The sequence below is a fragment of the Equus przewalskii genome, chromosome 2, assembly GCF_037783145.1.
Source record: "Equus przewalskii isolate Varuska chromosome 2, EquPr2, whole genome shotgun sequence".
In the NCBI taxonomy this organism is placed as follows: domain Eukaryota; kingdom Metazoa; phylum Chordata; class Mammalia; order Perissodactyla; family Equidae; genus Equus; species Equus przewalskii.
In genome coordinates, this window is record NC_091832.1 from 100,562,401 (window position 1) to 100,575,244 (window position 12,844).

Genomic DNA, 12,844 nt, shown 5'->3' on the forward strand with positions numbered 1-12,844 from the left:
CAAAGCTGCAGGATTAACCCCGGAGAAATGGTTCATTCCAGGGGTAGGGTAAAGAAAATAGCAGATGGTCTGGAACCTATACTGCCAAATAAGAAGGTGCTCAGAAATAATTAGGGGCATGTTGAAAGGGCAGAGAAGCAACTTGAAGGAGCTCCCAAAGACCAAAGCTGGTTCACTTTGACCACAAAAATAAATTATAATGCATCGAATTATGAACCATGAAGTCTATACTAATATAAATTAAAAATTGAATAAAGAAACGGGGGAGAAGGGATAACTCTTTTTTACAATGGATTTCGACTAACAAATTTAGAAGAAATTATGGGAAATAGAAAAATCACCATTAGGCAAACACCACAGTAATAAATTATGCAGGCGAGAACCATCAATGGATGCTAAAATTAGAGAGCAAAAGTATGACAAGAAACAGGTTATTTGCATAGTATCCAAGTACCTCCCTAGAAGCTATTTATTGATTGCAAAGGGGAAAACAGTGGCTTCACAGCTGAGAAACTTGGCAGACATCACCTTAACCAAGTGATAGAGGCTAACATCAACAGTAATAAGTCGTATTGACGTCATGTGCCCTTTGATATGATATGCTAAGATGGGCACAACATCACTCAGTGGTGTCCTTGCCAAAAAGGCATAACCTCAATGTAATAATGAAAAAACAAAAGACCATTCCAAATTAGGGGACATTCTATGAATGACTGACCAGTTGTCTTCAAAAGTGTAGAGGCCATGAAAGACAAAAAATGACTGAAGGTATGTCAGATTGGAGAAGATTAAAGAGACACGACAACTAAATGTAATGTAGGATCATGGACCAGAAAAATTAGTGGGAAATCTGGTGAAACTTGACAAAGATTTGTAGATAAGATGATATTATATCACTGTTAATTTCCTGGTTTTCATACTCTTACTATAAGGGAAACTGAGTGAAGGGTATACAGGTACTCTCTGTCCTGTTTTTGCAACTTTTATATAAATTTAAATTTGTTTCTATCTTTCTTCTTCTTTTTTTTTTTTTTTGGTGAGGAAGATTGCCCCTGAGCTAACATCTGTGCCGATCTTCCTCTATCTTTGGTATGTGGCATGCTGCCACAGTATGGCTTGATGAGCAGCATGTAGGTCCACACCAAGGATCCAGACCCATGAATCCCAGGCCACTGAAGCAGAGCGTGCAAACTTAACCACTACACCACTGGGCCAGCCCCTAAATTTATTTCTAAATCAAAAGTTTTTTAAAAAATAAATTTGAAAAAAAGTGAAACAATGAAAAGAAATTTCTTTCTGCACAAAGCCTACCTTTCAAGATGATTACCTCACTAAAGAGGTCAAGAAAGTCAACTCTAATTCAGACTGGATCAACTATTTTGTTCCAAGTAGTTCCCATTCTCTCCTTCCTGGTACATAAATTCTCATGGCACAGACAAGAAAATGAACAATTGAAAGGAAACACGATTTATATGGGGAAAAGTGAAAGTCATTGGTTTAATATTTGCAAGAAATTTCTTGTTTACAAAAGAAATGATCATCTTAATATTAATATGTGTTTTTCTGATCCTTTTCTAAGGTGCAAATGCCATCAGGTCCAAAGGTCAAAAATCAACATGGGGGGCTGGCCCCGTGGCCGAGTGGTTAAGTTCGCGCGCTCTGCTGCAGGTGGCCCAGTGTTTCGTCGGTTCGGGTCCTGGGCGCGGACATGGCACTGCTCGTCGGGCCACGCTGGGGCGGCGTCCCGCATGCCACAGCTAGAGGAACCCACAGCGAAGAATACACAGCTATGTACTGGGGGGCTTTGGGGAGAAAAAGGAAAAAATAAAATCTTTAAAAAAAAAAAAATCAACATGGAGTGCAATATTAGAAATAAATAAATGTAGTGACAGAAGTGGAATGTGGAGACTCAGGGAAGGCATTCAAAAAATTTAGCCAGTGGCTGAATGATGAGCAGTCAAAGGGTACTTTTTGTCCGAAGCAGCAGCTTAAGTCACTTTCTCACTTCCATTAGCCTAACAATATTTTTTAAATGTCAAATATATTACTGTAATTATTTTTCATATTTCTAAAAATATAACCATTTACCTTGGTTTTTTAGCACGTTTATCAATATGATGATGAACATAGGAACATTCCTATTGTTCTTCAGTACCCTGCAGACAAAAATGAGAAACATCATACCTTTGCTCTTCCATATCTGTGACATCCTAAAACTCATTGTCAGTTTTACCTCCTTCCATCTAGTGTCAGAGTTATTTTTTACTGTGTCTTATTTCCCTATTGCTATATAAGTCCCTTGGGCTAAACACCATGACTGGTCGTGATGGTATCCCTAAGGTACCAATGCCATGTACATAGCAGATGTTAAAGAAGAATGATGGCAGCTTATGGGCTGGATCTGATGAGATATTAGAAATTTTGGCTTATGATTGGGGCTGAGTAACTGGGTGTCGACATTCATTTTGTAGCTAACGATTTAATGCATTTGGTAGGTAACAAGTGGTATGCTAAGTGGTAGGTACTGTGCTAGGTATGGGAATACAAAGGTGAATACAAATAATAGTGTATGCTTATATGGTGCATACAATGTCTCAGGCACTGTTTTAGGCCCTTTACATATATTAACTTACTTAGTACGCATAATAACTCTATAAGGTTATTTTAGAGAGGAGGAAAATGAGAGGTTAACTAACTTGCCCAAGGTTACACAGTTAGTAAGAGGCAGAGCCTGGATTAAAATTAGATAGAGATGTCTAGTAGACTATTGGAGAGATATTTGCCCAGAGAGAGTATGCAGCATGTAGAGTAGGAAGAGAGTCTGTAACCAGAGCCTGATGCCAACTCATAGAGGAATAGGTTTTTTAACCCAATTTGAGTACTTATATTAAGGATTGTAGAGTTAAGTTCTAAAGACACACGAGCCCATGCTTTACAACATAATCAAGTGACATCTAAAGAATCTGGTATCTTACTAATAAAGTGAAGGCTTCCAGTTTGTGGTCAAAATTAGGAAAAGTAAGATTTGGAAACACAAAGGATCCATACCAAAAATAGATAGCTATACTTTCAGTAGTGATGAATACTTTCACTTCAAGAGACATATAAATCTTAGAAGTCAAGCCAAGAACAGTATTGAAGTTTCAGCCATCCAACCCAAAGTGATGGGATTTTAGACGTATGGTATCTCATTTCACAACAACAACATAGATGCTAACTAGGTTCCTGTTCCATTTCTGGCTCATAGTGGATGGAAGGACGGCCCACCCCAATGTAGTTTATACTGAGATGGGTGATACATGTTTGATATCAGCCATAATGAAAGAAAAAATGTGTGGGTAAAAGAGATATTCAGATAAACAGAAAGAGAACACCTTCCTGCCAAAATCTAGCAGCAGAGAGAAGCAAACCAACCAGGAAGTGTCGAGAAAGGGAATCAAGTCTAAGGTTTGTTCAGTTTTGGGTCCTGCTGGCCTTCCTGGAGCACTGGCTCTTCTTTTCACTTTCCATGTATTCACGCTGCTTAGAGACCCTTGAATTTCCTGTAAATTACAGATATTCCAGCAATAATCTCGAGACATGATTGCTTCTGTTAATAGAAAGAAGATCTTTTGAACACTATGACATGTTTTACTACTACCTCCTTCAAAAACGTACAAAATAATGAAATATGTGACTACTCAACGAACATAAGTCATGATGAATCAGAAGACAAAAACAAGCTGCATTGTTTCCTAGAGCCTATACCATAAACTTTCAATCATCTAGGACCCAATTATTGAGAATTATGTTGGAAGCAGGGGTGTTTTGGAAAAAAAGGAAGAAAGGCTAAAAGGTAACAATAAAATATTAGGGTTACTTGTCAACTGTATCTCAATAAAGCTGAGGAAAAAATACTAGGGATTGCAAAAAAAAAAAGGCAAATATACCTACCAAAATTGACGTAATAGACACAGCTGTGATGTGACTTCTTTCCTACTCTTCCTACTGCTTCGGCTAAGGGGGCATCACCAGAGAAGGATGTCTAATGCAAAGGCAGCCAATCCATGGGCTTATCAACAATCAATGGCCTGGGATCTAAGTAGAATAGATGAGTTGGGCCAATCAAATTCTTCTCCCCTGAACCTGAACCAAGAGACTCTAGATAAGTTTTCACTTAGCAGTAGGGGAAAAAGCCAAAGGGACTCATCAAGAGGTCCCACGATATAGAGAAGACTGGAGTTCCTATTATGGGCCGTGTGCAAGCTACAGTTATAAGGGAGCCAGGAAACTGAGAAAAGAGGATAGAGGCAACAAAATCAACAAAAGGAATGTGTTGATTGTGTGGCCAGAGAGAGGAGGAGGAGGGAAGCAAGAGTAGCCTTGGTTCATGACAGCTTCCCTTTAGACTCAACTGTAGTTCAACTTCTGTCCTTGGGTATCTCTGAAATCTCTCTGAAACCTAAGGTTCCTTACACAGTAACTAAAAGCGCCCTAAGCAAAACAATGAATCCTAAGGTTAGTACACTTCTGGACAATCTCCTATACTTTATTTATCTGCAAGAATTGGTACACAGAATAAAGGCTTTTGATCAATTAAGAAAGTAATTTGCTGTAAAGGAAATTGGTTCCACTGCTGTTAGTGTAATCTTGGGCAATTCACTTATCTCCCAACCCTCACTTTTCTCATCTATCAAAAAAAGGAATACATTTCAGGCGTGTTGCAGAAATAACAATATGTATAGAGCCCCTGGCCCCTGGGCACTGAGAACTTGGTAGTTGTCATCTTCATCAAAATAAAACCTAAGACTTGTTTGAAGCATTTCCATACTCTTTATCTAATTTGATACACTCTACATCCTGATGAGGTAGGTAGGACATGTTTTACTACCTCCATTTTACAGATGGCTTAGTGAATACCCATAACTCTCCAGGACCAGAGAGTTGGCAAGTGAAAGAACATAGACTTGAATAACAGTGCTTATGATTGCTGGTCAATTTGCATTTTTCACCAGACAGCCTCTCATTTTACCAAAGTCCAGAGACTGCACCCACGGATTAAGAAAAAATTTGCAAGCAAAAAATTGAAAAGTTGTGGAGAGAAGGGTCCTGATTAACCTTCAGTTCAAGAGAAAAATCCATTCCATTAAAATTCGCTTTCCCTGGGCATTCCTGATTTGAGATTTTACAGTTCTTTGAAATACCAAAAGATCAACAAAATGCACACACTTACAGCTCCATGAGATAATGAAAATCATGGTACTTTCTAGGGTAGAGAAAGAAAAATTCATTACACTAGACAATCCCAGAAGAATGACATGAGAGACCAAGACCAATGCAAGTAAATGTAGAAAAGGAGGGAGGAGAGCAGGAGGGAGGGAGGGAGGAAATTATTTCTGGTACGCCTAATTACTACAGAAACTCACCTCCTAATCCCCAGGGTAATTCACACTTTTCAGATCAATATGTCAAATTACCTTTTCAGATCTTAGTAAAATAATCCTGAAAGCTTCAGATTTGGATTGTGAGCAAACTTTATATTAGATGCTTTGGCGGTTCTAAATAAAAGTTAGTTGCTAAATCTAAGTTTTCAAAGTTTCATTTTCAGATACAATAAGAAACGTTTTAATAATTGTACATGTTTACCTTCTAATGATTTTAATCACTAAAACTATTAAAACCACAGCCATGCCCTGGTATAGAAAAACCCAGAGGGGCAAAAATTCCACTTCACGAGAATTCCATGTGGCACCTGGAACTATGAACACACAATACAAACCATACACTGCTCCTGGTGCATTCCTGTTGGCAGCCTTGACAGGAAGATATAGTCAAATGAGATGAAGCACACAGGACTCTCATCTCATTGCTCAGGGCCTCAGTTTCCTTGATGACATGACCTCTAAATTCTCACCTAGAGCTAAATCTCTCAGCTCTATGAGCTTTCTCTCCGAGTCATTCCTTCAAATTAGGTTTAATGAGAATATCGGATGACTAAACGGCCTCATGAGTCCAGTTAATGTTCATTAAGCCTTGCACGTCTTATATGATCTCAAAGCCTAGAGTTACCACAGGCTCAGGGTTAAGAGCTTGAGCTTTGGTATTTACTAGCTGTGTGGCCCTGGGAAAGTAATCTAATCTCTCTGTGCTTTAATCACCCCAAGCATAAAATGGGGTACTACCTACCTCATAGTATTGTTGAGAGGATTAAATGAGCTAACGAGTTTAATACACATGAAATGAATACTTAAAAGAATGCCTATGACATTGTAAGTTCTCAGTAATTGTTAGCTGCTCTTATTATCATCTTTCAACTATGCAACATTCTTTAATATATGCAAGCACAAAGTCTATGGAAACACCTGCCATCAGGGAGAAAAGATGAAATTCAAATGTGCATAACGATCAAGAACAGGAACATATGAAACAATATATTACTTGCTACGGCCTGCAGCTGTTCAACTGAGCTGAGATGAGCTTCACGTTGTTCCAGGAGTGGCCTACACCATCAGCCTCTGCTGGCAGATGGGAGGTGCTCATCAAGCTGACTGCATGAGTGCCGGTGCACCAGCACAAATCCATCCTTTCCACTGGTTAAAGGGCCTGGCCCTGCCTTCTCTGCTATCACTGCATTAGAGTACATTGGACACAATACCCTTCTCACAGGTTCTAGGAGTTCCAGGGGTTTGGGAGAAAGAACCAAGGGCATAACGGAGGAGTTGGCATTCAGGGTATCTTTGTGAAGTGGTCTTGAGCCACTTTGTGAAGGAGGATGGAAAGAGGGCTTGGGGAGAAGCGAGCAGAGCTTTCCAATGGGAGGACTGGGATGTATGGGCCCCTGGGCACAAAATTTGGTACAGCCCACATGGAAGAGCCAATAATGTTGCCAGGAAGAGAGAGTATGAACTAAGGTATAGCAGCAGGTACAGCCAGTAAACAGCCAGGAAGGATTTTGCCTAGTTTGCCAACTTCTAGAGAAATAATCTCTATAACTGGGTGTGCTTTGTTGTCAAGTTAGCTGCCTTTTAGGATTATATTTAGACTTTCTTTTTCTTTTCTCAGACAACCTCAAATGACTTCAACTTCCACAGAATGTTTAAATAGGTCACAATAACCAAGGAATGCTTTTTTCCTTTCAAATAGACCCCTGAAACCCTAGGTTCCAGAGAACTAGATGCTAATTCCCTCTTTCTCCCAGGGGAACAGAAGGGAAAATTCAACGTACCCCACTGCCATCTCCCTCCACTATTTAAGGGCTCTCAATTCACTGTTCAGTAAAAGGAAGGAGCATTTTCTCTGAAAGGAAACCAATTCTCCTGATAAAGAAAGCTGGGTGAGGATTTCTAAAGGTTAGAAACTTCTCACAGAAGTCAAAGCATTTTATTTCACTCTAGAGAGAGAACCATGGGGATTGGAGGGATATTACTATAGAGAAAAACAATAACACTTAAAACTGCAAACTCCACTAACTCCCTTATATAGCAACCAATAATGATGCTCAATATCTGTTGCCATGGCCCAATAGTTAGATGTGAACCTCAGCTCAATCACAGAACTCTTTCATCCATGCTGCTCATACAGAAAAGAGAAAAACAATGGAAAATCTTCCAGGAAGGATTTTTTTCCTTTTTAAAGTTCATCCTGGGGTTCAGGGAGAACTTGGAAACAAGATTCTAATTAGGAAGAAGTTATCCTCCTTGAGACAGGCACGTCCTACCAGCCCCTTTCACAAGCTCTCCAACACATGCTTTACAGATTGTGAAGTCATGGCTTCCCAGCTTCTTCATCTGACTCTTGATTCCTTTTCCAATCTAGGGAAATGTTGCCAGAGATTTTCACTGAACCTCATTTTCACCAAAAAGACTCTGATTAAGAATTTTGGAATCTTGGACTGGAAAACTTTCTGAGATAGTTATTGTAATCCAGGGCTTCAAAGGAGTAGAAATTGAGAGTAAAAGAAAGAATTCCAGTAGATAATCTATAAGCTGCTATTAATTACCCCTTCCCTCAATTCTGGCTTTGTTCTTTCCCTGTGAGCTTACTTCTGAGATTCTGTTAGGCATTCCAGCCAAGGCCATGGGATTTATGACAGCATAATTTAGGAAATAGAGGAGAAAAGAAGACGACTCTCAAGCTCCAAACTCAAAATAAAAAAGAGAATGGGGTAGATGATATAGGTAACGGATTCATTTTTGAAGGGAAAAGGATGGAGGTAGGCTGAGAGGAAGTTAGAAATGTGAGACTGGAGAGAAGATGTGAAATGGAGCTTCAAAGATAGGGTAACAGGGGCCGAGCCGGTGGCATAGTAGTCAAGTTTGCATGCTCCGCTTCGGGAGCCGGGGTGCACAGGTTCAGATCCTGGGTGCAGACCTACGCACCCTCATCAAGCCATGCTGTGGCAGGCATCCCACATACAAAATAGAAGAAGATGGGCTCAAATGTTAGTTAAGGCCCAACTTCCTCAGCAAAAAGAGGAAGACTGGCTCTGGTCAAGTCAGCTTACCAAACATACCTTCTTGGTCTCACATCTATTCCTCTCCTCAAGCTATGTCCCCTAGCTGAGAGGTTCTCTCTCCTCCATAGATTTTGTTTTCCTTGCAATTGTAAGAGAAGCTGAAGCAGGGCTGGCAGGAGTAGACTTCTAGATCACAAGGATGGAGGAGGTAAAAAGGTAGGGGGGTTCCAAACAATGCAAAGGGAGATATAGAAGTAAATACAACTTCTGGTCAGGGGCCATTCCTTCCAAGCAGTGTTCAAGGACTCAGCTTGGACAAAGTTTGGGGGTGACAATTGGTATGGCGTTAGGAGAACAAGGTTCAGAGGCCAATTGTGTCACCTCTTTCAGGAGAAAGCCGGTGGTCCAGGAAGGTAAACCACGTGGGGCTGGGTGGATGAGGCAGAAGAGGAATAGGGTGTCTGGGATGTCAAGCTAAAATGTGACAAACAGGGGAGAAGCCAGAGAATAAGGTGAAGCTACCAGTGATTGAATGAGGAATAAGAAATTAATGAGAAGCCAAAATACAAGTTGAATCTGATGGAGATCAAGTAGAATCAGTTATATTGTGAAGTTTTAGGACTGGTCTTTTGATCCTATCACTTCTGGCCCTTAAAGCCATGGAATGACTCAATATCTTGGGATGGACCCTTGACTTTCTACCTCTTCTAAAAGGTAAGCCTTTATCAGAGTCTAGGCACACTTTGAACACAAGGCATGAGGATAGGGTTGTACTGCTTCCCTTCCTGCCACCCTGTAAATAGTCAATACGTATAAAGGGACAAGTCATGATGAAGATAATGCTCTGTCTGCAACTTCCCCTAAGGGCAAGAAAAGCAGACCAGTCAATCACCTTCCTGTACCAGCTTTGTGGTCCTGTTCTCATTATCTTTGTCAACAGTTTATGAAAAAATATAAATAATTCAAAGCTAAGTGTCCGTTAATAGTTTTAATAAACTCATAATTTTACAGCATGAAAGCCATGTTGTTTGCTCATATTACTCACTGTCCAAAATGACAAAAGCAATAATAATATACCAGACATGTAAGATGCAGCCTTAAATAGAAATTGCAAAATCCGTAGAACGTCGAAAGAGGCCCTTTTCCAAACAGTCAGAAAACCACAGAAATCAATGAGTCCCAGGGTATTTCCACCCTGGGGACACTAAGAATCAGCACTTAATGAATCATGCTGCTTTCTCTACCCTAATCATAAAAGGTCTGCCCCTTCATAGCCTCAGAAAAGCCAACAGAGGCCATGAAGATGAAATTTACTCAGATGCAGGTTGAGGCAACTGAAAGAGGGCTATTGAAAAGGGTTTTAACTCCTTGACGTCAGTCGTCACAATGATTTTTTGGGGGATTGACAACAAAGGCAATGGCAACAAAAGCAAAAGTAAACAAGTGGGACTACAACAAACTAAAAAGTTTTGCACCACAAAGGAAACCATCAACAAAATGAAAAGGTAACCTACAGAATGGGAGAAAGTGTTTGCAAACCATATATCTGATAAGGGGTTAATATCCAAAATATAAAGAACTCATACAACTGAAAAGCAAATAATAATAATAATAATGATAACCTCATTGAAAAGTGGGCAGAAGAACTGAATAGAGATTTTTCTAAAGAAGATGTAAAAATGGCCAACAGTTAAATGAAAAGGTGCTCAACATCATTAATCATCAGGGAAATGCAAGTCAAAACCATAATGATATATCACCTCACACCTGTTAGAATGGCTATTATCAAAAAGACAAGACATAAGAGTTAGTGAGGATGTGGAGAAAAGGAAACCCTTGTGCACTGTTGGTGGGAATGCAAATTGGTGCAGCCACTATGGAAAACAGCGTGGAGGTTCCTCAAAAAATTGAAAATAGAATTACCATATGATCCAGCAATTTCACTTCTGGGTACATAGTCAAAGGAAAGAAAATCACTATCTTGAAGAGAGATCTTCACTCCTATGTTCATTTCAGCATTATTTGCAATAGCCAAGACATGAGATCAACCTAAGTGTCCGTCAATGGCTGAATGGATAAAGAAGATGTGGTATATATACAATGGAATACTACTCAGCCACGAGAAGGAAGGAAATCCTGCCATTTTTGACAACATGGATCAAACTTGGAGGGCATTATGCTAAGTGAAATAAGCTAGACAGAGAAAGACACACACTGTATGGTATCACTTATATGTGGAATCATAAAAAAACAAAAGCCAAATTCATAGAAACAGAGAGTAAAAAACGGCTGCCAGAGGCTGGAGGGCGTGGGGAAATAGGGGGAGGTTGGTAAAAGGGCACAAACTTTCAGTTCTAAACTAGAGTCTGAGGATCTAATGTAAAACCTGGTGACTACAGTTGATAATGTATAATTGAAATTTGCTAAGAGAATAGAACTTAAATGTTCTCACCAAAAAAAAAAAAAAAAGATAAACATGTGAGGTGATAGACACATTAACTAACTACATAGGGGGAATCCTTTCACAATGTGTACATGAATCAAATCACCATGATGTACACTTTAAATATCTTACAATTTCATTTTACAATTATACCTCAAGAAAGCTAAAAAAAGAAAAAGAAAGGAATTTTAAGCTCTCTAAGGAACCTTCTTCTAACACTAAGAGTCTCTACTTTCGAGAGTACTGTGGAAGCTCTACTGAAAAGAAACAAAAAAACAAACACAGCAACAGCAAGGAGTGGTGGTGTCAATAACACTGCGGATAATAGCAGCTGCTGAGAGAGGGTTTTCCCACACTGTGGCTGATCAAGGGGGTTCTTAATACTATGCAGGAAAAAGGGGGTAAGGCCGCACAGTGAGTACAATGATTTGCACTTGGATTGCACCTGAGAATTAAGACTTCACACCAAACTCCATCTTATAAAGGATTTCCTTGTCCATCAGGTTACCTTGTAACTCAAAAAACGATTCTGTTGCAACACTTGGATGGCTCCCAAGGTCTAAGACTGAGGTCCTGGTTCTTGCTTTGTTTAATGCCCGTTTTCCATCCTCTTTATGCCAGGTTCTGTCTTGTTTTTGTAATTTACACAATAAAATGCTTTCTGTTCAAAGGGGAAGATCATTAGAAGGTTTGCAGGAGCCCCTCAAACACTCTATTCATTTTTAATGGGGTACTTGACATCCCGCAAAGTTCACACACATGAGGAAGACGTTGCACAGCACGAACTGGAAAAAACCCACTGCCTATTCCTCCAGGAGGATGCTGATAATGTGAGGCGACTAGTACATGACATGTTTTATAGGACAGCTCTGTAAATGGTCATGCCTTTCAGCACAAAACAAATTAAAACATAATCATAACCCCAGTACCACTGGGTGGCATTCTTTGTAATTAAATATATATCACATTGTTTCCAGGCCTGCTAGGGTAAAAACTGTGGAAATCAGAATGGCAATTTACTTCAAGTTTTGAAAATAAAAGTGATATACCAGAAGAAGAGTTTTTTAATTAACTCTTTATTTTCAGTTACAAGTCAAATCATTACGATGAACATCGAGGGGGTGTCTAACTATTTTCCCAACAATATAGTTTCATGGTGTCGAATATTGCTCAAAATAAATAGACCTTTTGATAAATATTTTGAAATCTATTCTTTAAGACTTCAATTTACTGTCAAAAAAATCTAAGATATAAAAAGTCAGATTTACAGAAAAGATAAATTGGAGAGAGGTTGTAATTTACATCTTCTTAAAGAGTTCACCACAGGATTCCTTCCTAACAAATCCCTGTGATGAAATGGAGAACCCACAACTCTCAGGTGGGTTCCTGCTGCTATGTGCTTTGGGTAATTTTCTTCTGTCAACATTTGGGAGGATCAAAGAGAAAGATTTTACTTCTCTTTCAAAGAGTGAACCTTTCCCAGCCTCCTCTCTGACCGCCAAGCTCCACAGTTGAGAACACATCCAAGAGTGTGACTCAAGTAGGCCACCAATCGTTGCACCCTGTGTGAGGAAGGGAGCCCGTTGCTAGTTCTCCACAACTTTAAGTCTTCCTTCCTCGGCTTTATGTGAAAACCATTCACCAGCTTTTCAGGGGCCCTATGGCCCCAGACACTCATTCTCTTCCCTTTACACCTCATGGAAATAATTGGGTCTACACCTCATGGAAAGAATATGGGTGTTGGAGTCTGAATCCCAATCCTGACTCCACCACTTAGTAGCCAAGTGACTGCAATATTCTGGAACTTCAGTTTTCCCACCAATAATGGGGTAATGATATCCAATTCATTGGAAAGTGGGAGGATAAGTTAAGGGGTGATAAAGCACTGGGCCTGTCACGTAACAGATGCTTAAGAAATGGGAACTTTCATGATGACAGCTATTATCCTGGTTGTTTCCTAACTGTCT

The 12,844-nt window shown here is 39.7% G+C and overlaps 1 long non-coding RNA gene across 1 annotated transcript in view; it reads right to left on the bottom strand.

Annotated features, from left to right (window-relative positions):
• The window catches only part of LOC103551784 (uncharacterized), a 91,395-nt gene that overhangs the window by 5,704 nt on the left and 72,847 nt on the right, over positions 1 to 12,844 (bottom strand). The window contains exon 5 of the long non-coding RNA XR_545085.2: positions 2,089 to 2,156. This is a non-coding gene — a long non-coding RNA (uncharacterized lncRNA). The remainder of the gene's footprint in view (positions 1 to 2,088; positions 2,157 to 12,844) is intronic.